The following is a 27,833-nucleotide window of genomic DNA, read 5'->3' as shown; positions in this document are numbered from 1 at the left end:
ACCACAGACAGCAGATTTGGACAAGAGCAAAAGGCAGACGCCACTCTCCAAAAGTGTTTTGAACAGGTGACTGACGCCCAGCTAACACCTGAAACCCCAGTGAGATTTCTGGAGAAAAAGGGGGTTTTATATAGAGAGACCCTGAGGAATATCTCAAAAGGGGGAGATGGGATCAGAAGTCAGCTGGCGGTACCTGAAAAGTATCGCCCCATGATCTTACAAAGGGGGCACTCTGACATGTTTGCTGCACACTTAGGGGTGAACAAAACACAGCAGAGAATCACACAGAATTTTTACTGGCCTGACATAGGGAAGCAGATCAGGGAGTTCTGTAAACAATGTGATGTGTGTCAAAGGCAGGGGAATAGCCGCGATAGGACCAAAGCAAAGTTGTGCCCTTTGCCTGTGATTGACACTCCGTTCAAATGCATAGGGGTGGATATTGTGGGACCTTTGCCCAAGGCCACAAAGAGGGGGAATAGGTTCATTCTCACCATTGTGGACCATGCCACGAGATACCCTGAAGCCATACCCTTGACTAACATTGAAACTAACACAGTGGCAGATGCCTTGGTGGGGTATATGTCCAGGATGGGATTTGCCTCAGAAATAATCACAGATTTGGGCGCATCGTTCACATCAAAGCTCATGAAACGCTTATGGCAAATCTGTGGAATAAAGCACAAGGAAACCACTGCCTATCATCCTGAAAGTAATGGGTTAACTGAGAAGTTCAATGGGACTCTAATGCGCATGATTAGGGCTTACTTGGCAGAGAATCCAAACAATTGGGACCAGAAACTGCAATCCCTTTTGTTCGCTTATCGATCAGTGCCACAAGCCAGTACCGGGTTCAGTCCATTTGAACTTTTATTTGGGAGAAGGGTGAAAGGGCCCCTTGATTTGATCAAACAAGATTGGGAGCAGATCACCCAGGATGACCCACAAGATGTTGTGACAGATAGAGACTCTTTGAGGAAGGACCTAAAGAGAAACCTAGAGCTAGCAGCAGAGACCCTGCAAGCTCAGAAGGTCAGAAAGAAAGCTTGGGATGACCAGGAAGCCGGGGAGAGGCACTTTGACCCAGGGGAGGAAGTGCTTTGGCCTAGGCCCTGTAAAGAGAACAAACTGCAGCTGGGTATCCCAGAAACGAAATACTTGGGTCACATGGTAGGGGGAGGAGTGATAAAACCCCTGGAGGCCAAAATAGAAGCTGTTCGTGACTGGCCTAGACCCAACACCAAGAAAAAAGTCAAATCATTTCTTGGGTTGGTGGGCTACTACAGAAAGTTCATCCCGAGGTTTAGCGAGATTGCGGCTCCGCTGACCGATCTGACGAGGAAGAAGGCTGATGACCGCATCCCGTGGACCAGCGACTGTGAGGAGGCGTTCCAGAGGTTGAAGCAGGCGCTCATTAACTATCCAGGGCTGCGTGCTCCAGACTTCGACCGGGAGTTCATCGTCTACACCGATGCGTCTAACAGTGGGGTAGGAGCAGTTCTGTGCCAGGAGGATGAGAATGGTGACCAGCATCCAGTGTCCTACCTGAGTAGGAAACTTCAAAAAGGTGAGAGACATTTGGCAACCGTGGAGAAGGAGTGTTTGGCCATAGTCTACGCGATCCAGAAGGCCAAGCCTTACATCTGGGGAAGACATTTTGTTCTGTGCACTGACCATTCACCACTGCAATGGTTAAAGACAATGAAAACCCACAATAGCAAACTTATGAGGTGGGCTTTAAACCTACAGGACTATGACTTTGAAGTGAAGGTGGTCAGAGGGTCAGTGAACTGTGTTGCTGACGCCTTGTCAAGAAGACCTGAAGAATGAAGACGGCGGAAAAAACATGGACTATGTATATATGTTGACAAAAAGTTAAATGTACCTATTTTTTGAATTTGGTTTGTATGAATAAAGGTAAATTGATGTAATGTATATGGTAAATGGGTAAATGCCTAATTGATATGGTTAACTTAGAATGTAAGTATAAGTAAGTATGATATTGTATGTATAACTGTTGTTGTGTGTTTTATTCAGGTTGTTTTTTGGGAAAAAGCACCTTAGCTTTCCCCCTACAAAACAACTTATAAAGAGGGGAGGTGTTACATACAGCACTGATGTTACCTGTCTGTCATGGGTTTGGAGGGAAAGTTCCATCCTATGGGGAGTGGAAGGCGGGACATCAGGAGGAGGGGCTGTACTGTATATATATGTGAAGCCTGTGTGGTGAAGGGGGAGACGCTGGGATGTGACGAAGCAGCAGCTGGGAAGAAGAAGCTGGTGTGGGAGTCTGTGTGTCAGACAGGGTACTACTGTGTGTCAGAGTACCAACCTGATAGGTTCAGGTGTCTGTTGGTTAGCCAGAACTGATAGGTTCAGGGTCTGTGCTTCAAGTTAAGGGTTCTGTGTGAACCAAACTGTATGCATGTATGAATGAGAATAAGCCACGTTACTTTATCTTATTCACCTGATTATTTTATTTTCCCTGTGTGTTGTATTTAAATAAACCTTGTTCTTTTATTTGTTGAAAATCCATCCCTGGTCTGTGTGACTTCTTATAGGGAATGGTTGGTGGCAGCTTAGTTAACGTGTGGCAGATCCCAGTAGGTCTGGGTTTGTCACAGCCTAGTCCCAAAGAATGACGGGTACCGAAGATGGCAGTTCCCACAGCGCCACCCCCATCGATTTCTTGAGCAAGGAAAGCAGCCAGGCAAGAAGGCAACCGGCCTCCGAAAGGCCTCCCTTCATCAACAGCTCCTGCAAGCTCTTGGCTTCATCCCAGGGATGCCCCAAATAGACCCACCTGGCCAGCGTTTTAGCGTTCACTCAGATAGGGCCAAGGGTGACCTGATGATGGGCCAGCGCCACACCCGCGAGCCTCTCTTGTGATCCACTTAAACAAATCCCAACTGGGTAAATATAAGTGAGAACCGGTGAGTTCCTCAAAGCTGCCTCCGCTGCTGGACTCTTGAAGGGCTGCTCTTGGTTCTTTGATTCGTTGTGTGTTCACTTCTTGTTCTTCCACTGTACAGTGGTTGCCTCCACTTGCGACCTGTCCCAACTGATGACCAATTCGACTTAGCTCCAGTTGCAAAATTTTGCTTCGACTTGTGAACAGAGCTTTGACTTACGAACACAAAAAAAGGCAGGGGAAAAAGGCGGGCAATTCGGATTGCTAACTGTAGGTGGCGACGAGGCTGCTTCTTTGTAGCTCTTTCACCCCAGTGGTTAGAGTGAGTGCGATCGGAGAAGTCTGCCTGGTAAGGTAAGGTGCCGCTTTATGCTTTTTAAAAACTGTTCTTAGTATTTTTGCAGCATGGTTTTCAGCTGGGGGCGTTATGTTTCTGTGCTGTGATGGGTCTTGGGGGGTTTGTTTGTTTTTTGTACCCCCCCCATTTCTGATGGGTCTTGGGGGGGTTGGTTGCTTTGGGGTTTTTTCCCCATTTTCAATGTGTCTTGCATGATTCCATTGCTTTTTGCTTTGTTCTCTTTGCATTTCTGATCTACTCCCTATGGTTTATGTGCATTTCCAACCTGGCCCCTTTGTTTTCTCAGTACAGTGGTGCCTCGCACAACGGGCACGTCGTAGAGCGATGCCCGCATAACGGTGCCTGTGATGAGATGGGTTTTTAAGTTAAAATCTTTTAAAGGCATATGGGTTTTGTAATTATGAAGTGAGCCAGAGAGGTTCCATTTTGTTTCTTTGTATATAATATCTGTGCTATGCTGACAAGTTGTTTTCTAGGCGAGCAGAGGAATGTTATTCTGGAGGCCTGAGAAGGACTCTGTGTGATTAGATAGGTGGAAATGTTGTGACTCTTTGAGAAACCACCGTAACCCAAATAACATCTGCTGTGGATGAGAAAGAATTCATGTGATGTAACAGGACTGTTTGCCTAGTAACGAACTCTGATTAGATGACATCGTGGGAAGGTGCATTAGGCCCTTGCCAGTTACTCTTGAAAAAGGAACTTTTTACCTATGGACTTTGTCTTTCCATGACCGACCTTTCATTCATGCGTGACCTAATCTTCAGCCATTTGGGCCTACCTACATGGACTGGTTTCTATGCTTTGCTGGATTACTATTGGACTTATGGGATTTTCCTAAGGACTGTGCATGGACTATTCTCTATGGACTGTTACCTATGGAATATTCTTTATGGACTTCTTTTCTTGGAATACTCCATATGGACTATGCTCTTGTAATTTTGTAAGGACTATGGTATATTTACTGGATTTTTCTTTTCTAAGGACTATGGGACATATAATGGATTTTTACTTTTGTTTAGGGATTTTTATTCTATAGGATCACTGAGGACTATAGCCTTTTCATAACCTACTTGGATTATTTTGTTTACTAATGATTTCCTGGACTGGAATGGTTTTTATTCATTTTAATGGCTTTTTTTTGGGTTTTTGAATACTTTTCTATTTTTCATGTTTTCTTTGCCTCACTACATCTGTGTAACTAAACAGCACAATGCTAGTTTATTTGTTTTGGTTTAATTTGGCTTTGGATACTTAGTAACATGCTTTTTCTTTAATAAAATAAAGATTATAAAACTCATTGGTTTCCTGAACAGTACACTTGTCATAGGGTCATCTGAGAGTGCTGCCTCGGCCTAGCTTACTTAGAGTCCTGTCAGTGGTGCAAGTTAAGTCTAAGGACTACAAAGCCCACTTGACCTCTTCACAATAATATCTGAGAGTACCAGGGTGTTCTTATGTGGGCAGACTTGTGAGAAGGAGTGTTGTAGCATGGGTGGTTGAATTGGACTCTTCAGCTCATTTTAGCATGTGCAAACTCCTGATTGCTCTCTGTCCAAGCGTACACGTGTGTTTTCGAACCCGTGTTCGTCACATGGTGGCAGCTGCGCGATGAACCACGTGCTGGGTTTTGTAGTACCTCAGGATGACCAATTTTTGTTCTATCTAACAGCTTGAGTAACTCCGATCCACAAGCTAAGTTTTGATTGCAGTGGGACACTGAGGCTTCAAGGAGCTAGGTGCTTCCCTGGGTGTAAACAGTAATTTCCTAGGAAACACTGTTTGCCAGCAGTTAGATCTAAAGGCTGTGGTGAGAGGTGTTAAATCTTCAGGCTGTGGTAATGTGTGTTAGAATCTGGGGTGCTCTTTTAAGAAAGAGATTCCCAGTGGGACAAGCAAACTGTTAGGAAACAATTGAATTTAAGCAGTAGGCATGTGCAGGTTGTTACAACGTTGTAGTGAAGAAATTCCAAGATGCATGTCCTTTATTTTTGGAGTGCTTGCACCCAAGTTGAGCAGGTCATTTCACAATCTTAGGATTGCATAAATGACTCTGACTACATTGTTCTGAAACTTGCATCCAGGTTTTTTCTTTTTTGTTTTGGCCTAAGCGTACTCCTATAATCTTAGGATTTGCCGGAGCACCTGGCCGTGTTCCAGACTAGCTCTGGGTCTCCCCACTACGATCTTAGGATCTGGCAGGAGTACCTAGTTGCATCTGGCTTGGCCTAGAGTCATGCCCTAGGATCTTGGAGGTATCTATCTGCACCCAGTTCAGTCATTGATCATCTCTGTAACTTTAGGGTCCACAGAGTGATCACAGTTTTTCTTTTCTCTTCCTTTTGGATTTTTCAGTATTTTGGTTTGGCAGCTGTCTGTCTTCTCACAGACCTTAGGGTCACAGGGACAGCAGTTGGTCAGAAGTGCAGAAGAGATTTTTAATTTTATTTTGGTTTGGCAGCTGTTTGTTCTCTCGCCTATCTTAGGATAGCAAAAGGGACAGCAGTTGGTCAGAAGTGCAGAGGAGATTTTTAAATTTTTTTTTCTCTCCTTTTTGTTTGTTTTCACTGACCTAGCCAAGGCTAGAGGGCCAGCAGATATGGAGGAGAAAAAACAGTCAGAAACCGTAGATATACTCTTAGAAATGGCTTCGAGATTTTTCGAGCAAGCCAAGCAGAAAATTAGGGAAAGAGATTTCCTGATACGTGAGCTTTATCAGGAAAACGTCCTTTTAAAACGTTTTCTTAGCACAGAACCTGGCTTGATGCAAAGGTTTTTCCAAGTTCAGCAGGGTTCCTTTGGGGATTACTGCAATGAGACGCTTCATACAGTTGGAAGCAACCCTGAGATGCAAGATGTTTGTGTGGAAAGAGTTAACGAGGCCCAGTGGAATGCTAAGGAGCATTCCAGAGAAGACAGCGATTCATCGTCCGTCCAAACAAAGGATTTACAGGCCCTGGAGACGCGCGCAGAGAGAGGAATGCAGGAAAAAGTTTCCCGAGAAGCTGTGTCCTTGAGGAAATTAACATCGGGCGACCAATGCAGTGCATTGGAAATCAGCTCAGCACCAACGTCAGCTCTTTCTCAGAGCACAGGACAGGTGAGAAGTTCTGAAATAATTCGGGAGGAGACTATGGGTTTGCTAGAAGAAGGAGAGCAAGGGATTTTCCAAAGTAATAAAGCAATTGCTGGGACTGAGAGCTTAGAAGCAACAGGACTTGTGTCAGCAGATCTTGATGCATGTCAGATCTCAAACAACCCCCCTTCTCTTAGCCCAGAGGGAACAGCGAAAGCAGACCCCGTTAGGTTGGCAGAGACCCCATGTAATTCATGGCAGTTCGGAAGTAAAGAAAAATACCAAGGGGGTGGCCTACTCAAGGTACCGGAAAAGTCAGCTGAGGAAGCTGGAGGAGTGAAGGTTTTCTCAGAGTCTTTGCCAAGTGAATATGGGACTGTAAACTTGATTAAAGATAGAAAGCTGCATTTGAACTTTTCAGATTGTGAGACTGTTTATAACACAACCAACGATGGGGGAAGCGCTAACTTTTTGGGATTACAAAGTGCTGATGTTTCTCCAGAGACTGAAAGATTTGGCCCAGTACCACAGTTAATCATCTGAGAAAGATCTTTAGAAAGAAAAGCAGAGGTTTGGGACAATACTTATTTTCAACAGCCTATTTTCCAAGGAAGTGGTGAGAATGCTGATACTGTTTCTGAGGCTATGCAGAGTACTCCCGAGGGAACTTTGTTGCAACAGCGGCCTCTTGTGACCAAACCTGATAGCACAGCTAATTCAGCAATACATGTGTCCAGGGGTGAAGGCATTAATCATTTTGGCCCAGGACAGATATTGGAGCCTGTGTTAGCTAAACCCCAAAACGTCTTCTCGAATTCACCGGGAGAAACTGATGTGGTGAAACTTTTTATTACAGTCAATGAAGGATTTACTGCTGTTTCTGTTCCTATAGATCTAGAAGGGTCTAAGGGCAATTTAGTGTCTGGAACTGTTGAAAGGCTTTACCAGATTGTAATTAAAGAGGAACATCGCCCTTATACAACATTTACTTGCCCTCAGGGAATTTACCAACTCAGAAAACTAGCACCTGGAATGGAAAATACTTATATTACTTTTCAGAAATTGGTCGATGAATTGTTTGGTGATTTACATTATGTGATTGGCTATGTAGGCAACCTTGTAATTTACAGCCCTGATCCAATTCAAGCAAACCAAAATGCTTTGTCATTCTTAGAGAAGCAGAGACGTCGAAGCCCAAAATTAATGCAGTGGTATTTCAGATTGCAAACATATGATTTTGATGTTAAACATCTACCAGTAAAAGAGGCTTTACTTCCCCATTGCTTATCTCGAGTGTTTAGTGCAGATGCAAGGGGAGAAAATGGCTAGAATTGCTAAAGCTCTGATGTTTAATTTTCTTGGTATTCTGTATGACAATGTTCCTGAGCATACATAGAGTGTTTTCACTATTATTACTACATATCAGTATATTGGATGGTCAAGTTATTATGATGTTAACCCTGGTTTCACTATTTTACTGTTTGATGACTAGAGTATTATCTGAGCATATGCAGAGTGATGTATTTGATTAAGTATACTAACATGTTTGTTCTTCTGTTTTTCAGACTAGTAGGAGTATCTAACGCAAATTTCTATCATGTATGGTAAATACTGTAATTGTAATAGTTCTCATGTATCAATTGTTTTGCTATTTTAGAATCATATTTGAAATGTATTACTTTATGTTCAAGTTAATATCTTTCTCTATTTAGTTACTGCTTAATTATGACATCTCATCTTATTCAGTTATCAAAATTAAAACCTAAATTGTTTAGGAATTTTGTTAATCTTCAGGGGGCTTGTGATGAGATGGGTTTTTAAGTTAAAATCTTTTAAAGGCATATGGGTTTTGTAATTATGAAGTGAGCCAGAGAGGTTCCATTTTGTTTCTTTGTATATAATATCTGTGCTATGCTGACAAGTTGTTTTCTAGGCGAGCAGAGGAATGTTATTCTGGAGGCCTGAGAAGGACTCTGTGTGATTAGATAGGTGGAAATGTTGTGACTCTTTGAGAAACCACCGTAACCCAAATAACATCTGCTGTGGATGAGAAAGAATTCATGTGATGTAACAGGACTGTTTGCCTAGTAACGAACTCTGATTGGATGACATCGTGGGAAGGTGCATTAGGCCCTTGCCAGTTACTCTTGAAAAAGGAACTTTTTACCTATGGACTTTGTCTTTCCATGACCGACCTTTCATTCATGCGTGACCTAATCTTCAGCCATTTGGGCCTACCTACATGGACTGGTTTCTATGCTTTGCTGGATTACTATTGGACTTATGGGATTTTCCTAAGGACTGTGCATGGACTATTCTCTATGGACTGTTACCTATGGAATATTCTTTATGGACTTCTTTTCTTGGAATACTCCATATGGACTATGCTCTTGTAATTTTGTAAGGACTATGGTATATTTACTGGATTTTTCTTTTCTAAGGACTATGGGACATATAATGGATTTTTACTTTTGTTTAGGGATTTTTATTCTATAGGATCACTGAGGACTATAGCCTTTTCATAACCTACTTGGATTATTTTGTTTACTAATGATTTCCTGGACTGGAATGGTTTTTATTCATTTTAATGGCTTTTTTTTGGGTTTTTGAATACTTTTCTATTTTTCATGTTTTCTTTGCCTCACTACATCTGTGTAACTAAACAGCACAATGCTAGTTTATTTGTTTTGGTTTAATTTGGCTTTGGATACTTAGTAACATGCTTTTTCTTTAATAAAATAAAGATTATAAAACTCATTGGTTTCCTGAACAGTACACTTGCCATAGGGTCATCTGAGAGTGCTGCCTCGGCCTAGCTTACTTAGAGTCCTGTCAGTGGTGCAAGTTAAGTCTAAGGACTACAAAGCCCACTTGACCTCTTCACAATAATATCTGAGAGTACCAGGGTGTTCTTATGTGGGCAGACTTGTGAGAAGGAGTGTTGTAGCATGGGTGGTTGAATTGGACTCTTCAGCTCATTTTAGCATGTGCAAGCTCCTGATTGCTCTCTGTCCAAGCGTACACGTGTGTTTTCGAACCCGTGTTCGTCACAGTGCCCGCATAGGGTGAAAATCGCAGAGCGAAGGTCAGTAAGCGGTTCGCTTACCGACCTTCGCTTTGCGACCCGCGATCAGCTGTTCGGCGGCTACAAAATGGCCGCCAGAAGCCCCAAAATGGCTGCGCGGTGTTTTCGCACCCTCGTAAAGCGAGGGGAGGGCGCAAAAATGGCTGCCGGCCATAGGGAAGCATCGTTGAACGCTGAGTATTCGGCCCAATTGGAACGCATTAAACCATGTTTAATGCGTTCCAATGGGCTTTTCTGCCCCGTTCAACGATGCTTCCACACAGCGAGGGTTAATCTGGAATGGATTAACCTCGCTGTGCGAGGCACCACTGTATTTCCGATCTGCTCCATTTGTTTTTTGCAGTGGGTCCTGCATGCTTCCCTTGCTTTTCTTCCCCACCACAACCTTCGGTAATCATGTATTCAATGAGTCTTGCAGTGATTTTTTTTATGTGTGATTTTTTTCCTTCGGCCAGAATGGATTAATTGCATGTCAGTGCATTCCTATGGGAAATGGTGCTTTGAATTACGACCATTTAGAGGTACGACCATCATTTTAGAACGGATTATGTTCGTAAGTCAAGGCACCATTGAATGGTGCAAGGATGGAAGGCTCCTCTCCTTCCCCCAAGCCCTCCCTCCGTACGGCTATCTCCTACTGGGGCCATTGTCAGCGAAGACGACGCTGGGTGGTTGGCTTTCTCAGGCCTTCCCCTGCCCTCCTCCGTTGCACCCTCCCTCACTCAGCCAGCTCTCCATGCTAAGTGCCTGGCCCGTCTCATTCCCCAAAACCCTGTCCTCAAAGGTAGCCCCTTCCCTCTCTTCGCCCACCCCATTCCCCAGCAGCCGCCGTTTTTCTCTCTCTGGGTAACAGCAGAGTGTGACAAAGCCCCCAACTCGGCTCCTTGTTCAGACACTGCCATCAGCTTCCTCTTGGTCTGGGCTTTTCCAGCGCCAAAGGCATTTCTCTTTAAAGAAGCCTTTGACTTTGTCCTTCTTTAATTTAATTTATTGATTTTCAGTGGGTCTCTCTGAATGTTTTCCCTCTGTCGCTGCTTTTAGCTTGTCATAAAAAGGTTTTCGCCGTTGCTCGCTGTTTCTTAGGAGTGTTTTATTTTTAAGTAAAATTCCTAAGGCTGAGAATCACCAATTGCAGAATCATAGAATAACCCTAGAATCATGGAGTTGGAAGAGGCCTATAAAGGCCATCAAGGCCAACCTCTGGAGAAGAGCACAAACTGGCTCGTTTCAGTTCGTCCTAGTTCATAAAGGTGGCGGTGAATTCCACCATTTATAATTATATCCTGGGTGAAGAGGCCCTTCCTTTTGTCTCTGCCAGATCTTCCAGCCCTTCAGTTTCAGTGAACTTCTCTAGATGAGAGATGGGCACAAACCAGTTCATCCCAGTTTGTCCTGGTTCATCAAGGAGGCAGAAGAGCTGCTGCTGCTGCTGCTGTTCCCCTTCCCCTGGCTCCTCTGGGCTCAATCAGCCTCTCACCAGGTCCAGCTTGCTTATTTTTCCACTCCCTCAACTGATCCTCCCAGTCCTGGCATCAGCTCAGGCTTCTCTGCCCCGCCCTCTTGGCCAATCTGCCACTCAGACAAAAAGGGCGGGGCTAAGAAGGCTGTGCTCTCACCTGTGATTGGGAGACCAGCTGAGGAAGTGCAGGGGGGGGAGCAAGCTGGGCCTGGTGAATGGCTGATCAGCTGAAGAGGCGAGGGAGGGTGGCAGGCACACCTGTGATGCCACCTTGATGAACTGGGACGAACTGGGACGAACCCATCCATGCCCATCTCTACTAACTGACTATGTGATGTTAACTTCATCACACCTGTATTGGCTTTGTAAACTCCAGCCGCTTTATCCCAGGTTCAAGGAGTTGTCTCAGGACCGGCACAGACTTTTTGCTGGGCAGAAACAACCGCCTCAACTAGCAAATTCTGGAGTTGTCAGACACCTGTTGGGGGCACGCAGCGAAAGGGCCTGATCCTTGTTCATGGTGTGGGTTGTTGAGGCCATTATTTTAGTAAGAGATCACTGCCCTGGCCTTTGCTGATTGTGGAGGACAAAATATAGGATGACATCCCGTCATTCCTCACTGCTGAATATATGGGTCGGGGCTAATGGGAATTGCCATCCAGAATCCTGGGCCTGGGGACAGAGTCCTCCCCTCAGCCTCATCTGATTATGGGGCTTCACTGGCTTCTTCTACACTCGTTTTCTATTCCCCGAAGGCCCTGATTAGGCTTGATCCCCCTCTCTCAAAACCAACCCTTTAATAGGTGGATGATACAACCCTCCTCTCAGAAACCCAGGAAGGTCTAAAGTGCTTGATCATGAAACTGAAAGAAGGAAGTGAGAAGTTTGGCCTCTTTTTGAATATTTAAAAGACTAAACTCATGGCAACTGCAGAGAATCAAAATGCCAGAATAGTAATTGGCGGAGAGGAGGTTGTATGTATGGAAAAAATCATCTTTTTAGGTTCACTGGCAATTCAAAATGGCGATTGCAGCTAAGAAATAAAAGGTTGAATCATGCTAGGTCGCACAGAAAATGAGGAGTATGAATCAAACGTGGAAAAGTAAGGATGTCAGCTTGATGACCAAGTGCAAATTAGTTCACACCATTGTGTTGCCCATAATTACATATGGCTGTGAAAGTTGGATAATGAAGAAGATGGTCAGAAGGAAAATTGATTCTTTTGGGCGATGGCATTGCAGGAGGGAGGCTCTTGTGCCATGCCATGGACTGCCAAGATAACAAATAAAGAAGTGCTGAAGCACATAAAACTGGACACATCACTAGAAGGCAAAAATCACCAAACGTAGACCTAGTTATTTTGGCCACATCATGCGATAAACATCATTGGAGAAAGACACTATGCTCAGAACGGTCATTGGTAAAAGGCGGCAAGGATGCTAAAGAACCCGTTGGTCGGATGTAATCAAAGCAGACGCTGCCTGAAATACAAAGCAGCTTAAAGAAGCTGTACAAGATTGGAAATCAGGGAAAGGTCTGGCTCATGGGATCTCCAAGGGCGGGAGATGGCTGAGCGGATAATTCAATTCAATTTCAGTCCCAAAGCACTCCTTGTATTATTTGCCAATGTCGCCATTCCCTCTGATTAGAGATGGGCATGAACTAGAAAAAAATGTGGTTTGTGGCTACCCATGGACCCTGAACCACGAACTTTCATAACTTAAAAAAACAAACCATGAACCAGTTTTTTTTTTTTAAAGTTTGTGCCTCTTGGGAGGGGAAACTAACCCCCTCCACCCTATCTGCTACCTGCCTGTCCCCTTCCCACTGCCTCCATCACCTTACTACCTTGTGTTGACTTCTCCTTTTCCTCCTCTGCCCAAGGATCCTTGCCATTTTCTGGGGCGCTGGGCGATGCCCCACTCCACACGCATGGGGTTCCCCATGTGAACAGAAGCAAATGGGTGGCCCCGATCCAGTGCTGCCTGGCTGCACAGCTTAGAGGGTCTATTGCCTCCACCACTGCCATCTTTATAGACAGCAGACCGGCTTCCCTTCTGGGGGGTGGGCCTGCTATCTCTGCACATGCGCCGGGGGTTCAGTGGACCAGGGAGATCAGCTGTGACCCTCGCGCATGTGCAGGACGACAGCGCCTGGGCTCCTGGAAGGCCGCGCTGCCTCCACTAGGACGACAATGGAGGAGGAAGAGGAGGTGGCAGGATCAGATAGGGGTTGGGGTGGGGGCGGGGGCAGGAGGCGGATGGAAGGCTGTGGGGCCAAGAAAACGTTCAACGTCGAACCATCAAACTAAAAACTGCTTTAAAAGTTAATTCATTCGGTTTGTTTTCGTTCCTCGGTTTTGATGAACCAGAACCAATGAAGCCGCAATTTTTGATGAATTTCCTGGTTTTTTGTGTGTGTTTTTTTTTGGTTCATGCCCATCTCTACTTCTGAGACATCTCCCCTCTTTAGAAGTTGATGGTTGCATCAGGAGAACAGAGCTGGTATTTCCATGGTATGGGAATAGGTGGAGAGGTAGAAAAACTCTTGAAGAGGAGCCACTGGACAACAACAGTAGCAGCAGAAGGTGGCCCTGGTGGAAGATGTTTCACAGACAATGCTCAAACTAACTCTTCAAATGTTCTTGACTATTCTTCAAGCTAACTCTTTATTATTATTATTATTATTTATATTATTTATTTTTTATTTATTGAATTTATATCCCGCCTATCTGGACTATAAGTCCACTCTAGGCGGCTTCCAACATATAATAAGGATAAAATACAATTAAAAAACATGTGCATAAACATAAGTAATAATTACAATCACAACAGACAAAAAGGAATATAAGGAAAATTAGAAAAGGGATCAGGAATTGATTGGAGGGAAGGCCTGGATGTATAACCATGTTTTTAATTGAGTTTTAAAAACACCCAGCGTAGGAGCCGCGCGAATCTCTGGAGGAAGGTTGTTCCAGAGGCGAGGAGCCACCGCCGAGAAGGCCCGGTTTCGTGTCTTCTCCTTCCGGGCCTCTCTCGGCGTCAGGCCCCTCAGCCTCACCTCCAGACTCGCGCGGGTGAACCGGGTAGACCTAGGTGGGAGCAGGGGTTCCGCCAAGTATCGAGGTCCTAAGCCGTTTAGGGCCTTATAAGTAAGCATTAGAACTTTGAAGTCGATGCGGAAACGGATGGGCAGCCAATGCAATGCGGCCAGCGCTGGAGAAATGTGTTGGTATTTTCTCACTCCGGTAAGGAGTCTGGGCGCAGCATTCTGCACCACCTGAAGTTTCCGCATCAGCCTCAAAGGCAGCCCCACGTAGAGCGCGTTACAGTGGTCTAATCTTGAGATTACGAGCGCATGCACCAAGGTAGTGAGTGCCCCCGTGTCGAGATAGGGCCGCAGCCGGGCAATCCGCCAAAGATGGAAAAAGGCGGTACGGACTACCGACGCCACCTGTGTTTCCATGGTAAGCGTCGGGTCCAGATGTATGCCCAAACTGCGGACCCCACTCTTCGCGGCCAGAGTTACCCCCCCAAATGTGAGAGAGTCCCCCAAGCCGCTAACCACGGGGCCACCCACCCTCAGAACTTCCGTCTTGTCCGGGTTCAGCCTCAGCCCATTCTCCTGCATCCATCCCAGTACGGCCTCCAGGCAGCGCTGAAGGGACAGGACAGCATCACCTGTATCAGGTGAAAAGGAGATGTAGAGCTGGGTGTCATCAGCATATTGGTGACACGAAGCCCCACATCCCCGGATGACCCCACCCAGCGGCCTCATATAGATGTTAAACAGCATTGGGGAGATGATCGACCCCTGTGGAACCCCACAATTGAGACTCCACGGGGCCGAGACACTCTCCCCAAGCTGAACTCTCTGGGGACAGTCCTCCAAGAAGGAACGGAGCCAGGCAAGAGCCGAGCCACCAATTCCCAACTCGGAGAGCCCCCCCAGGAGGATACCGTGGTCGACGGTATCAAAGGCCACTGAGATGTCGAGGAGGACCAACAGAGACATTTTTCCCCTGTCGGCCTCCCTCAACAGGTCATCATACAGGGCGACCAATGCCGTCTCTGTACTGTGGCGCGGCCTGAAGCCCGACTGGAATGGATCCAAGGCATCTGTTTCATCCAAGTATGCCTGAAGCTGGTCGGCCACCACCCTCTCCACCACTTTGCTCATGAAAGAAACATTGGCGACGGGCCTATAATTGCCAATTTCGTCCGCCGCCAAGCTAGGTTTCTTTCTTATGGGCCTAATGAGTGTCTCCTTGAGGGCAGAGGGAAACCTGCCCTCAAGGAAAGACCCATTTATTATTGCAGTGGCCCATTCAGTTGTTATTGGCCTGGCTGCTTTGATTAGCCAGGCCGGGCAAGGGTCCAAGGAGGAGGTGGTGGCACGACAGCGGTCAAGCACCCTGGCCACAGTATCAGGGATGACAGGCTGAAAGGAGTCAAAGGTCACTGGGCAAGACGGAGCGCTGGACATCTCTGCTCGACTCACTGTATTCAAAAACGGAGAGAGGTCCCGGCGGATGGCCTCCACTTTAGCTTTAAAAAAGGCTGCAAACTGGTCGGGCGAAAAACTAGGGGGAGGCCTATCACCCGAACCAGTTCCGGATAGGTCGCGCACTATACGGAACAACTCCGCCTGTTGATTTGATGCTTCGCTTATCCGGTTAGCGAAGAATGATCGACATGCAGCCTTTACCTTAGTTAGGTAAAGGTTAGTTGCGACCCTGACAGCTATCCAATTAAAATCCGTCGTGCTCTTCCTCCACCTACGCTCTAGCCTTCTCCTGTATCGCTTCATCGCTCGAAGCTCCTGGTTGAACCAGGGCGCCGGGCGAGTTCGGCGACGGAGAGGGCGCTTAGGTGCGATCATGTCTACGGCCCTGGCGGCAGCAGTGGACCAGCTGTCAACCAGAGCCTCGACAGGAGCGCTGGCCAGGTCAGCCGTAACCCCTCTCATAGCATCCTGGAATCCGGCCGGATCCAGTAGCCTTCGAGGGCGGACCATAGAAGTAGATCCCTGCTCCCCACGAGGGGGAAGTGCCACTGAGAGGTTACATTTTATTAGGTGGTGATCTGACCATGACAAGGGGACCGACACGAGGTCAGTCACCATCAGATCACGCTCGTTCCACGTAGTGGTAAAAACCAGGTCTTTAAACCAATTCTTCAATTTTTTTTGAATATTTCTTACTTTGGGAACATTAGGATGAGACCATCCAAATTGAAACAAAGGTTTTAGTATCAGAAGATGAGACTCCGAGTCAGCCACTGAGGAAGAACAAAGGATAAGTATGAATTGTGATGCTAGCAATGAAGCAGCTTGATTCGAGTCAGAAGAGCGTCTAATTGGTGATGTGTGGAGAAGCAAAAGGAGAGGTTGACACTGCAGGATGATTTCGTAGAGGTAAAGGTGTCAGACGGGTGTCTATTATCTCCCTATCTGTTTAGTCTAAATGCAGAACATATGCACATAAAGATGTGGAGCGGGTTCAGAGGAAGGAGGAACAGACATTGGTGGAAGAAATATCAGTAATTTTAAAATAGGTAGGCTACAGATGAATTGCAAGGCCTGAACGTTGATAATGAAGAAATCAACATTCTTAACATTTTTTTGTTCCTTGGTCTAATCATGAAGCAAAAGGGAGATTGCAATCAAGAAAGCAGACTTTGTCTAAAAGGGTGGGCTAGAAATCTATTAAAATATAAATAAATAAATAAATAAATAAATAAATAAATAAATAAATAAATAAATAAATAAATAAATAAATACATGAATGAATAAATAAATAAATAAAATCAGAAGAAGATGTGAGGATCTGAAGGGAAGATTTGAAGGAAACAGAGTAAAGAAACAAAAGCAAAAAGCATCCATATGATGATATGCAGGATTAGGGAACAGAACCCCTGGCCAGTTGGTGGTGAAGGCTTCTGGGAACTGCAGCCTGGGAACCCCTGGGCTATACTGCATGGATGTAAAAGCTGGCCAGAGAAAAAGAGGGTTGATTCAAAAACTGCCGCTGGAGGAGAGCTTTGCCGAGTTCCTGGACTGCTAGAAAGACAACCAAGTGGCTTCTAGATCGAGCCTGAATCCTCTGTTGCAACAGAAATGGCTAAACGGAGGCCGTCATACTTTGGGCGTCGTATGAGAACACAAGGCTCGTTTGGAAAGCCAGTCCTGCACGGCGGTGGTCTCAGCCGGTGCTCCGGGTGCCACAAGTGAGACATAGGAGTTGCCTCGGGATGGGGGCACGGGCTTTCCCCTGCCAGTGACTGGGCATTCGCTCTCTTTCATCCGCCAAGGCCTCGTCTCTCCCGCTCCTGACCCGCCACCTGCCATGGATGATCCCTCGGCGGTCTTTTTGGCCAGCTTGGTGTAGCCTTGGACCCTTGAGAATCAGGTGGTTTGAGGGAACCATTTGCGGGGTATAAAATGCCAAAGACGGGCTAACCCCTGCCATTTAACCTTCTGATTCCTGCCAGGTGGGCTAGCTGATCCGATGGGTCTCCTCCACCTGTAGATTTCTATGATTTGATTGCCAGATCGATTTGCTTTATTTCCATCCCACTTTTCTCCTAAAAACAGACATCTACCAGCCCGGAGGTGGAGGTCTCTCCTTTTCGTCTCCCGTTTCTGCTCACTGATGGAAGAAGTGTTTCAAGGCAACTCTAATACCTACCCACCTGCATCCCCAGCCGGGAGTTATCCACAACAATAATTAATGGGTCTTTCCTTGAGGGCAGGTTTCCCTCTGCCCTCAAGGAAACACTCATTAGGCCCATCAGAAAGAAACCTAGTTTGGCGGCAGACGAAACTGGCAATTATAGGCCCGTCGCCAATGTTTCTTTCCTCAGCAAAGTGGTGGAGAGGGTGGTGGCTGACCAGCTTCAGGCGCTCTTGGAGGAAACAGATGCCCTGGATCCATTTCAGTCGGGCTTCAGGCTGTGCCACGGTACAGAAACGGCATTGGTCACCCTGTATGATGACTTGTTGAGGGAGGCCAACAGGGGCAAAGTGTCCCTGCTGGTCGTCCTCGACATCTCAGCGGCCTTTGATACCCTCGACCACGGTATCCTCCTGGGGAGGCTCTCTGCGTTGGGACCCGGTGGCCTTGCTTTGGCCTGGCTCCGCTCCTTCCTGGAGGACCGTCCCCAGAGAGTACAGCTTGGGGAGAGTGTCTCGGTCCCGTGGAGTCTCAATTGTGGGGTTCCACAGGGGTCGATTATCTCCCCAATGCTGTTCAACATCTATATGAGGCCGCTGGGCGGGGTCATCAGGGGGTGTGGGGCTTCGTGTCATATGCAGATGACACCCAGCTCTACATCTCCTTTTTACCAACTGCAGGTGATGCCATCCTGTCCCTCCAGCGCTGCCTGGGGACCGTATTGCAATGGATGCAGGAAAATGGGCTGAGGCTGAACCCAGACAAGACGGAGGTACTGAGGGTGGGCACTCCCACCATTGGCGTTTTGGGTGACTCTCTCATTTGGGGGGTGACCCTTGCCGCAAAAAATGGGATCTGCAGCTTGGGGATCCATTTGGACCCGGCGCTCACCATGGAGACTCAGGTGGTGTCGCTGGTCCGCACCGCCTTTTTCCATCTGTGGCGGATAGCCCGGCTGTGTCCCTACCTCGATGTGGGGACGCTCACCACCTTGGTACATGTGCTTGTAATCTCGAGATTAGACCACTGTAATGCGCTCTACGTGGGGCAGCCTTTGAGGCTGACGTGGAAAATCCAGGTGGTGCAGAATGTGGCGGCCAGACTCCTGAGTGGAGCAAGAAAATACCATCACATCTCTCCTTTTCTGGCCGCACTGCATTGGCTGCCCATTTGTTTCCGTGTTGACTTCAAAGTTTTAATGCTTATGTACAAGTCCCTAAACCGTTTAGGGCCTCGATACTTGGCGGAACGCCTACTCCCACCAAGAACTACCTGTGTCACTCGATTGAGTCAGGAGGTGAGGCTGAGAAGCCTGATGCCGAGGGAGGCCTGGACGGAAAAAACAAGAAACCGGGCCTTCTTGGCAGTGGCTCCTTGCCTCTGGAACGATCTGCCTCCAGAGATTTGCGCGGCCCCCTCGCTGGGTATTTTTAAAAACCAACTAAACCCCTGGATATTCAGCCAGGTCTTCCCCTCCGGTTAATATGTGTTTTGTTTCTTCTTCTTTCTTGTGATCCAACTTCTTTGGTTTTCTTCCATCTTGAAGTTTTATATATTTAATGTAATAATTCCTCTGTTAGTATCATTATTTTATCATAGTACTATGACTCTTTAAGCCGCCTAGAGTGGTCACAATGGCCAGATAGGCGGGATACAAATTGAATAAAGAAATATTCCGAACCCCGTCATGGGGACTCCCTCACTCATGTCAGCCTTGGCAATCGCTTCCCCCCACACACCCCGGACTGAAGAGCAAATGACACAATCAGCAGATCTCATACCTTCACATTTTTTCATCTTTAAAGCTATTTGATTAGATTTTGCTTTTCTGCCTAGATGCAGAAAGCTCCAGCATTATTGGTGTATTTTTATTTAATGCTATCCGTACAAAAATACAGAAGCAAATCAGCATAATGACTTATGAAATGGTTACTGTTTTCAGAAGGCACCTTTCCCTCCCTCCCTCCCTCCTTCCTTCCTTGATCAGCTCTTCCTTCCTTCCTTCTTTCCTTCCTTCTTTCCTTCCTTCCTTCCTTCCTTCCTTCCTTCCTTCCTTCCTTCCTTCCTTCCTTCCTTCCTTCCTTCCTTCCTTCCTTCCTTCCTTCCTTCCTTCCTTCCTTCCTTCCTTCCTTCCTTCCTTCCTTCCTTCCTTCCTTCCTCCCTCCCTCCCTCCCTACCTCCCTCCCTCCCTTCCTTCCTTCCTTCCCTTTCCAAGAACTGCTGCCTCCAGAAGATCGAAAAGGCCTGGATAGGCTTTTGAACTTGCTGGAAACCAAATCCTTCAGAAGTGATTTTCTGATGCTGCTACAAAGCTGCCCCATTGAACTCATTCTCTTTGACAGGGAGAGACACGGGGCTTCCTCCTGATCCAACACTCTCTTTATCTCACTCTTTAGCGCGATGTCTTCTAACTGGGGCCAGAAACAGACCTTCAAGACGGTCCATAATCAGAAAGCGCATCGATGTCGTAGAGAGATGACTGAGGCAGGCTTGGGGGGATGGGGTGGGGGTAGTTTTCTGAAATCAAACTTCCAAGGAATTGAATGCTGGCATCTTGAAGATCTATTGCCACGCATCACCTTGGAAGTAAGAGAAGCTGGAGGTGTGGCACTCAGACGCTCAGGTTGGTTAAGGATTTCCTTCTTTCAGTCAAGGGTTGATCTCCCTTCAGCTTCGCTTTCTTGCATTTCCTTTTCTTTGAGATGTTTTTTGTTGCTGTCTCCTATACAATGTTACGAGCCTCTATCCAAAGTTCTTCAGGCACTCTGTCCACCAAATCTAGTTCCTTAAATCTGTTCTTTACTTCCACTGTGTATTCATAAGGGATTTGGTTTAGATTATACCTGAGTGGCCCAGTGGTTTTTCCTACTCTCTTCAGTATAAGCTTGAATTTTGCTATGAGAAGCTGATGATCAGAACCGCAGTCAGCTCCAGGTCTTGTTTTTGCTGACTGTATAGAGCTTCTCCATCTTTGGCTACAGAGAATATAATCAATCTGATTTCGATATTGCCCATCTGGTGATTTCCATGTGTAGAGTCGCCTCTTGTGTTGTTAGAAAAGAGTGTTTGTGATGACCAGCTTATTCTCTTGACAAAACTCTATTAGCCTTTGTCCTGCTTCGTTCTGAACTCCAAGGCCAAACTTCCCTGTTGTTCCTTTTATCTCTTGGCTCCCTAAAACCCATTTTATTGACCGAAAAAGAGAGAGATGTGCGGTAAAGGCGACAAAGAGCCGGTGAGGGTGAAGTGAGAGATGCCCCCAATCCGGGTGGGTCGGAGCGGCCCTGATTCCCGCCTGCCTGGGAGCGCCCTTGGCCTCAAGAGGTGCAGGAAGGAAGGAAAGGCTCTGCCCGGGTGGGTCTCCTCTCCTCTCCTCTCCCTTCCCGCCTCTCTCGGTGAACCCGGGTTGGCGACACGGGAACCGCGCGTCTCGTCTGAGCCTCTCCTCCCGCTAGAGGGCGCCCCTTTCCCTCCTGGCAGCCTTTGGAGGCCCTTCCACCCCGCCAGCCCCCCCCCCCGCTCGCCTTGTTTCTCCCTCCCTCTCTCTCACCCCCCCCCGTGGGTGCAGGAGGAGGGAAGGGGGAGGAGCGGGCGGGGGGGGGGGAGAGAAGCCCCTCCCACCTCCTCCCTCCCTCCCCCATTTTGGCTCAAAGAGGAGGAAGAGGAGGAGGAAAGGCCTGGAGGGAACGCGGGGCCCTTGCACTGCCTGGGGGGGGGGGGCGGAAGAGAGAAGCGCCCCTCCCGGATCGGGACCGGTCAAGGAAGGTGGGCGCTGGGGGTGGGTGGGCCAGATCGGGGGAGGGGTTTGTGTGTTTCTGGGATGGCCATCTGCCGCCCCCCCACCAGTCACGGGGGGGGGGGGGGAGGGGGGGGAGGCTGCTTCTCCGGGCGCGGCCGGGACGGGGGGGGGGCAATGCCTCCTTCTTGGTGCAAGGCGGTTTTCCCCTCTGGGTCTCCTCCGGAGGGAGAGGCGGAGTCAAAGGGGGGGGGAAGAAAAGGGGTTCTTGGGGGCCCAGATCCCATCCCCCAGGGTGTGTGTGTGTGCGGGGGGGGCGAGTAAGGAGATACACACACCCCCCGCCTTCCCTTGGAACTCCTCCCTTCCACGCCGCCCCCCCCCCCCCCGCGCGCGCTAGAGAGAGAGAGAGAGAGCGAGACAGCCCTCCTCCTTCCTCCCCCCCCAGGAAGCCCCTCCCACCTCCTTCCTCGTCCCCCCCCCCTCTCATTTTGGGCCAAAGAGGAGGACGGGGAGGAGGAGGAAAGGCCTGGAGGGAACGCGGGGCCCTTGCGCGGTGGGAGGGGGAGATAGCGCACCCCCCCCCCCGGATCGGGACCCGGTCAAGGAAGGTGGGCGCTGGGGGGGGGTTGGGCTCTGTGTGTGTGTGTGTGTGTGTGTGTGTGTGTGTGTGTGAGAGAGAGAGAGAGAGAGAGATGGCCAGCTGCCCCCCCACCAATCGCGAGGGAGGGGGGAAGAGGCCGAGGGGGGGGTGGTTGCCGCGTTGTGCTTTGCTCGACCTTCTTCGTGCAAGGCGGTTTTCCCCTCTGGGTCTCCTCCGGAGGGAGAAGCGGGGGGGGGGATTCAAGCGGGAGGGGGAAGAGAGGGGTCCCAGATTCCACCCCCCCCCCCAGGGAGCAGGGAGATTAACGCCCCTGTAAGGAGCCCTAGGGCTTCGTCTCGTGTGTGTGTGTGGGGGGCAAGTAAGGAGACGACCCCCCCCCGCGCAGCCTTCCCTTGGATCCTGCCAGCCCCCCCCACCGCTGGAAGGAAACAAAGGAAGGGGAAAAGGGGACTCTCCCCTCCCCCTTCCCTCCCCCGCTTCCCTCTCGTGACGTAGGACGACCCCCTCCCTCCCTCCTTTAAAGTCGGGGGGGGGGGCGAGAGGAAAAGGGGTGGGGGGGGAAGAGAAGTGGGGTTTGGGAGGGAGGGAGGGAAGGAGGGGGGTCCTCCCTGCGGGGGGGGGAACCTCTGCCGGACCCCTGGCTCTTTGGCATACACACTGGTTGTGGCTTCCGATGCATGGCCTTCGTGCAAGGGGGTTTTTCCCTCTGGGTCTCCTCCGGAGGGAGAGGCGCCTTCCCTTGGATCCTGCGAGAGCCCCCCCCCCCACCGGTGGAAGGAAACAAAAGAAGGGGAGAAAAATCACTGGCCTTCTCCCCCCCCCCCCGCGTCCCCCTAGTGACATAGGATGATCCCCTCCCTCCCTTCAAGGCGGCAAAGTGGAGGGGGCTGGAGAGGGAAAAGGGGTCGGGAGGGGAGGAGAAATGGGGTTTGGAAGGAAGGGAAGGTCCTCCCTGTGCCTTCCCTGATGGGGGGGACGTCTTGTGGACCTCTGGCTCTTTGCCACACTCTGTGTGTGTGTTTGTGTTCTTCCTGGAGGATCTGCTTCGTAGAGATCAGGGCTAACCCGATCCCTCTCAAGGCCAGATCCTGAGCTGAGGATCAAGGGCAGGAGGATGCGGAGGAGGATCTTCCCAGCTTGGCAGCTTCCTTGCTGGGTTGCTTGTGTGAACCTGGACCGTCTTTTCCCGGGAAGGCAGGCAGGAGAGAACCATGGGGGGGGAGAGAGAGAAGATGGGGGGACGGACTCTCCCCTCCCCCTCCCATTCCCCCCTTCGCCTCCCTCCCGTGCCGTAGGACGACCCCCTCCCTCCCTCCCTCCTTTAATGGGACAAAGTGGGGGGGGGCAGAGAGGAAAAGGGGGCGGGGGTCCTCCCTGCGCCTTTGCCTACGGGGGGGGGGGGTGTCTGCTGGACCTGAAGAGACAGAGAGAGAGAGAAAGAAGATGGGAGGGATCTTTCTAGAGCGGAGGCTGGAAGGGAGATCGATCCCCCCCCCAGGAACGGGTCTCCCCAAAAATCCTCTTCTGGTCTTGTGGGTCCCGAAGGTGCCATTCAGGTCCATCGGCTGTGCAAAAGACCTGCCCCCTGGCTCCTCCTTCTGCCTAGGGATTCCCCCTCCTGCCCCCCCTTCGTGGCTCTCAATGGGGTGGAGCAAAAAGAGGCCGGAAGAGGCTCCGGTGGTCCTTCCACACGGAGGGCAGGAGGAAAGAAGGACTGGAAAAGGCCACCCGGCCCCTCTGGATCTGGAGCGTTTCCCTCTCCGGGCAGGTCTTTTGCGAAGTGAATGGCTCTGAAGGATCCCTTCCAGACCGAGGGGTTAACCCACAGCAGGGGTAGCCCACACCAAGACCCCCCCCACCAACCCCACCCTCTGTGGCCGCCTTTCCAAGCCCCTGGGAGGTTGGCAGGGAGCTCAAAGGGAAGAGCGAAGCCTCAGCGAGGTTTCGGGGTCGGAAGAGAGGAGGCGAGAAAAGTCCCGAGACCTGAACTCTGCCCGCCTTGGGTGGGCAACCCCACGACACACACAGGGCCCTTGGCCCACAGAGGGGGCGAGGAGCGCCTTTGGAGACCCCCCCTGCCTTGGGATCATCCTTGAGGTGACACAGATAACGAAGGGTCCCGTGAGAAGAGAAGGCCCCGTCCAGCCCTCGGTGGTCCACCCCATCAAGCGCGCCTGGGGGTTTTCTAGAGATTGATCCTGTTTCCCATTTTTAGTGTAGCCTGGGTTTGATTCGTTTTAAGGTGTGTAGACTTGCTGTTTTTAACTTTTAAATGTGGCCTTTTAATGATGTACATAAGCTGCCTTGGGTCCTTTTTAATGAGAAAGGAGAGATAAAAATATTTTAAATAGTGGGTGAAATACCATCTTGCTTCCTGCTGCCTTCATCGCAGGTCTCGGCAGGAAGCATGTCATCTTGCTCTCTGGTTCCTGGCTGTTCCCCCATCTCATTGGGAGGGTGGAGATTTTATCTGGGATGCCAGCTTGAGATGCTCCTTCCTTCCTTCCTTCCTTCCTTCCTTCCTTCCTTCCTTCCTTCCTTCCTTCCTTCCTTCCTTCCTTCCTTCCTTCCTTCCTTCCTTCCTTCCTTCCTTCCTTCCTTCCTTCATCATCAGCTCCTTCCTTCCATCCATCATCAGCTCCTTCCTTCCTTCCTTCCTTCCTTCCTTCCTTCCTTCCTTCCTTCCTTCCTTCCTTCCTTCCTTCCTTCCTTCCTTCCTTCCCTCACTCCTTCCTTCCTTCCTTCCTTCCTTCCTTCCTTCCTTCCTTCCTTCCTTCCTTCCTTCCTTCCTTCCTTCCTTCCTTCCTTCCTTCCTTCCTTCCTTCCCTCACTCCTTCCTTCCTTCCTTCCTTCCTTCCTTCCTTCCTTCCTTCCTTCCTTCCTGCCTGTTCCTCTTGTTCTGCTGCCTGAAGAAGAAGCCCCGTTCAATAGAAACATGAGGAAGGCACATCTCAGAAGGAAAAGTTTTTAATTTGCTTTATCCATAAAGCCTCCCGGCTGATCTTTTTAATTTCTCTTTTTTTTCCTAGGAAGGAGCTAGACTAAACTGAATTCTCTTTGCTTTTTTTGGGAGGGGACCAAAAACAAAGAGCCAAATCCCAGAATCCCTCCAACATTTGCAAGGTAAATGAGATTTCAAGAGGTGGCTTAAGTTGCTTTGCCCCCCCCCCCCCCCACTCTCTCCTCTCAGTTTCCCTGGCCCAGCAGGGATTCGAAGCCAGCTGTACTGGTTTCCAATCTGGTACTCCATCCACGACACCAGACTTCTTCTCTGAACATGTGCAAAGTGGCGGGTGTTTGGTGGTATGGTTTTCTTTGTATCTTATTTAGGTGTATTTGTTTTTAAAATCTCGATCCTGCTCACCCCAACCCCATGCTCACCAAGGACAAATCCTGTTGGTAAGAGGCAAACCTTGCTTGTCCTATCTTGGTATGTATGTGTGTGGGGGGGGTTCCCCTTCAAGCCTGCCTTCTTGTTCCTCCTTGAAAGACAAGCCAGACTTGGAGGATTTTGCTTTGCACCCTCCACCTGTGCTTCAGACTGACTAACAGGTAACGTCCTTTCTGTTCCCACCTTCTCCTTCAGTGGGAGGATAAAAGAGACAATAGAACCCAAACAAAGTGGGGTCCTCCAAATGGGTGCCCCTGATGTCTGTGATTTGTTTCCTAATGCACGCTGGGCGTTCTTCTGGACCCGGTGCTGTCCATGGACAACCAGATGGCGTCTGTGGTCCGATCCGCCTACTTCCATCTTGGACAGATTGCGCAGCTGGGCCCCTGCCTGGATGCAGTTGTCACTCCCCAGATTGGTCCAGGCACAGATAGTCTCAAGAAGAGACTACAGTAATTCTCTTTATGTGGGGCTTCCCTCGAGGCTGACTCCGGCAGAGGCAAGAGGGGCAGCATCTCCTCAGTCCACCGCTCTTCCTTTACAGTCTTCTCCTCTGGGAAGGCAATTCCACACCGCCGCGTGGGTGAAGGTTCCTCCATTCCACATTCTTCTCTCTTTCCTCCTCGGCTATTTGCGTCTGCTCTTCCCTTGTCTTTCGGCTCCATCCTGTCCTCTCCTGTTTGCCCCAGTAGAAAGGTTTCCTGGCTGAGTGATGGTTCCTTCACTTTTTCTACCTCACCTCTTCTCTTTGTATCCCCAACCTCTCCCACATATGAATTCAAACATCCCCACCCTTTTACTCTCTTCACCTCTACCGTACTGGCCTCCGCTTCTCTCTCTCCCTCTCCCCCCCTTCTCTCTCACTCACTCTCTTGTGCTCCTTCCTTCTCATCTCCTTTCTTTTCTCTTCCATTCGTGTCCCACAGGCGGGCGTTTCCCCTTTTCCTATTTGTCCCATTTCGTCTCTTTACTGGCTTGGGGTCCCTCCACTTTCTTTGGGGGAAGGGTGGTACCCTTTTCCCCTCTTTCTCTCATGGGGCTCTTATGAATCCCTCCTTTCCCCTTTTGGGATCCAGAAGAATGCACTGAAGAAGCCACTTCTGCTTCTGGGATTTTTGGAAAGGGAAAACCAAATGAAAGATCCCGTTATTAATCTCAACGAGCGCAGGGCTGTTTATTCCATGGATTGACCTAGAAGTTGCCTTGACAAACTCCCAGAGACTCTCCGTGTGGGACGAACAAGGGAGTGATTCCGAATTAAGGAACTAATTCTATCTGTGTTTGGCCTCTGAATGGCATTCCTAAATGGGCCATTTGCTAGTAGAAAATTGAGGGAGTAGAAGGTGTGAAATCTAAGCATTTGACTTAATACAGAGGTCGAGAGAGAACAAAATACAGTGGTAAGAAGAAAATACAGTGATAGCCCGACTTATGAACGGCGGCGGGGGACTCTCCGGAGGTCTCCCAGGGCAGGTAGGCTTGAGCTGGCTAGGGCTTTCCCAGTGCCATCGGAGACCTCCCCTTTTTTGCCATTTTTATAATCTAATCTCTCATCTACAATTGCATTAAAGTCACCTAAACTGCAGATGTTTTGGTATTCTTTTTCCAATATTGTTTTGTATAGCTTACGATAAAATTTTTCTTGTTTACTATTAGGTGCATATATTGCTATCATCAAGACCTTTTTTTGATTTATTGTTATTTTTACCATTAAGATTCTCCCTTCATATCTATTCATCGGAATAGATATGTTTAGAGTTTAACTTTTCTTTCACATACAAAGCTACTCCTCTTTTCTTTTGTTGTGCAGCTGAGTAGTAGAGCTTCCCAATCTTCGGGTAGATCAGATATTTGTAATGCTGTTGTTTGATGCTTTGGTTTTTTTTACTTTTGAAAAAACATGATTTCTTTTTCTTGGTTCGTTCAAACCGTTAATGTTCACTGAGAAGATCCCAATTTCATTCTCCATCTTGTTTACTTGTATTTAGGTTTTACTGCCCTAGTGTTCCTTTTTTTCTCTTTGTGTTTTGTTCAAATCTTGTTCAGTATCCTTTTTCTGACTCTCTTCTTCACTTAGCTCACTCTCCTCTTCTGGTGTTTTCTCTCTCTTCTTTCTACTTTCTCCTTCATTTATATCTTGTCCCTGTGCTTCTTCTTCAAAGAAGGTTATATGTCTTTCAAGGAATTCTCTTGCTTTTTGGATAGAGTGAAGTCTGTGTCTTCTTGAGTTCCAATTGACCAGGATCCCTTCAGGTACCAGCCATCTGAAATTCACTCCTTTCCTAATCAATTTAGTGGTCAAAAATTGATATTGTTTCCTCCCCTCTCTTATTCTCCAAAGTATCTGTTTCAATACCACAATTTCCTTTTGTTGGTACTGTATTGGTTCTTCACTGGCCCTTCCCAGTATTTCATCTCTTGTCAATCTTTTCACAAACTTTACATGTACTTCACGTGGTATTCTATTCTTTCTCGCATAGCTTGAATTTAATATATATGTTTGGTCTATCTCACTTTCCAACTCTTCTTTTTCAATTCCC

The 27,833-nt window shown here is 48.4% G+C and overlaps 1 protein-coding gene across 1 annotated transcript in view; it reads left to right on the top strand.

Annotated features, from left to right (window-relative positions):
• Positions 1-21,179: 21,179 nt before the first annotated feature.
• LOC140706525 (uncharacterized) overlaps positions 21,180-27,833 on the top strand; it is a 57,414-nt gene continuing 50,760 nt past the window's right edge. Inside the window, 2 exon segments of the mRNA XM_078384480.1 lie at positions 21,180-21,327; positions 24,932-25,025. The gene's annotated coding sequence lies outside the window, so the exon portion shown is untranslated.

Source organism: Pogona vitticeps, chromosome 1 (genome assembly GCF_051106095.1).
Source record: "Pogona vitticeps strain Pit_001003342236 chromosome 1, PviZW2.1, whole genome shotgun sequence".
Lineage (NCBI taxonomy): Eukaryota > Metazoa > Chordata > Lepidosauria > Squamata > Agamidae > Pogona > Pogona vitticeps.
The sequence above is the reverse complement of the archived record's forward strand: the minus strand, read 5'-3'. Positions and strand labels throughout refer to the sequence as shown.